This window comes from Schistocerca americana, chromosome 3, assembly GCF_021461395.2.
Source record: "Schistocerca americana isolate TAMUIC-IGC-003095 chromosome 3, iqSchAmer2.1, whole genome shotgun sequence".
In the NCBI taxonomy this organism is placed as follows: domain Eukaryota; kingdom Metazoa; phylum Arthropoda; class Insecta; order Orthoptera; family Acrididae; genus Schistocerca; species Schistocerca americana.
Genome location: NC_060121.1, coordinates 447904706 through 447907159, shown reverse-complemented (window position 1 = coordinate 447907159; position 2454 = coordinate 447904706).

The window sequence follows — 2454 nt, the reverse complement described above, 5'->3', positions numbered from 1 at the left end:
ATAAATGACAGCTATGCTAATGCTCTGCCGTTTCATACCTCGTATAAGCGATACTACCGCAATCTGTATATGTTCATATCGATATCCCACGACTTTTTTCACCTAATTGTATACTGAACTGATGTATTACGCTCTTCTAAGATCGACGTAGACTTCTCTGAGTGTCCCCAAGAGTGTAGCGTCTTTTAGCAGGGCCAGATTGTCTTTAGGGGAATGCTGTACCACATCCACAACAGAAACGACTCCAACCACGTGAGTGTGGTTGAACAGGCGAGAATGATTTCTTTGCATTTATCCTGTAGCATCATATCATGAGTCATTGGAAACGCTGTATCCCTCTCTCGCATTGTGAAGTAGTTCCGAAATTCGTCATTGTAGAACATATTGTCACCGGCAGTTTCGGGATGACGAAAGGCTTCATCATTGGTGGTTGCTACCGCCACTTCTGCGTAACATTCTGAGATACGTCGTAATGGCTGCTACATCTGCAAGTCACACCTTCCCCATGAATCTGCACCTGAATCTATGTGCATATTCCGCAAGCCACTGTATGGCGGAGAGTATCATGTACCACTGCTACTCATTTCCTTTCCTGTGCCACCCGCAAACAGAACGAGGGAAAAACAACTGTCTATATGTCTCCGTAGGAGACCTAATCTCTCAAATATACATTGGCGGCAGCAGGATCGTTCTGCAGTCAGCGTCATATGCCGGTTCTCTAAATTCACTCAACGGACTTCTCGAAAAGAACGTCGCCTTACCTCCAGTGATTCCCTTCGAGTTTCCAAAGCATCTCCGTAATATCTGCGCGTTGTTCTAGCCTACCGGTAACAAATCTAACAGCCCTCTAATCCGATCTTGTACGGATCCAATATACTTGAACAGTAGTCAACTAGTGAGCTATATGCGGTCTCATTCACAAATGAATCACACTTTTGTAAACTTCTCTCAATAAACGGAAGCCCACATAGAAAAACATCGAAACATCCTGGCTGCAGGATTAGTGCCAGACACTGTTTGGATTCTGAACAAGAAATAATCAGTAATTGTGGCCGAAAACTCATTAATCCAACGGCGTTGTAAAAATGGCATAGTAGCGGATAGTTTTTCAGGGTATGTTCTTGTCCTTCGAGTGGGAAACTGCAACTAAAGGCAGGAGAAAAATCAATTATCAATTGCATGAACGTGCAAAGACAGAGGAAATTTAGCATTAAAAATGCATATGGGTATTCAAAGAAAATGCGTCTAATTTAAGAAGCGTTGGTCAAAGTTTACGGGTTAATCCCCCAATAAGTTCGCATGCAACTGCATGCCCTACGAATATGTTCCAAAACGTCGCGCAAAAAAACAAAACAAAAAAACTTAATTCCTCCTGGGCACATACCTCGGATTTTGTTGGTGACAGAAAGGTAGGGTCAAGTGTTTTGGATAGCTTCTGCGCTCGGGAGTAGTTGTATACCCAACAGAAGGAACATCTTACTGTACAGGGTCAAAGTTTGAATATTACGTACGCCCTTCAACTTAGGCAAGTGGTTCAAATCGGTTGGTTCTTTTTGCACTATACTTGCTCCACGTTGCGTCTTAAGAGGATTACAGATGCACCATTTAATCCACGTGCGGTTCCTGAGAAAACCCAGAAAAACACGTTGTTCACCATTTTTCCGCCGTCAGCAGCTGATATATAAATAACTGAGCAGAAGATTGATTAATTTTTAGCGGTATACTGTCTAGGAATTTATCTAGAAGAAGCTCCTCCTCGTTTCAAAAATTTTTATCAGTTATTGAGAATACCCCAAAAATATGATTTTCGGGTACCGAAGTCGATCCGCGGACTCAAAGACGGCTACGCACAGTAAATGGCTAAAATTTCTTGATATCTCTATCTGTTTCCGACATACAGTAGCTCGAAGTTCACGTAAAATACGCAAGTAAAATTCGGAGTGAGGCGGAAACGTAGCTCATAAAGTGTAGCAAGAATAAATATGGTGTAAAATATCTCCATTATCTTGAGAAAGGTTCTGGGAACCCCATGTGTCCTAGGAACCCCATGTTGTAGTACTGAAGCACATGCAACCTTTTTGTGCACGTAAAATCCGACCTGAGGTTTTGCTTTATTTCAATTTCATTTAAGTAAACCATCAAAATTTTACTCACATGTAAAGTTTTTTCATATCGGTGTCATTCCCTGCTGTAGCTCCTAGTTTCTGTTTAAAACAGTGACTCGAACGTGGGATACTAGCTGCCTCATTCTACTTCCCTCAATGCCTACAACAATTTTCCAAAAATTTTGGCATGCGTACATATTCGCGCATTTTTATGCTGAGAGAGAAGGAGACAGTGGTAGTGGGAAAGACACAGAAAAGTAATAAACACTGGAAGATAGTAGACAGTGATCGTGGTATAGAGAGAAGGAAGGGACAAGGGCAGTATGAGAGAAAGAGAGGGACACAGTGT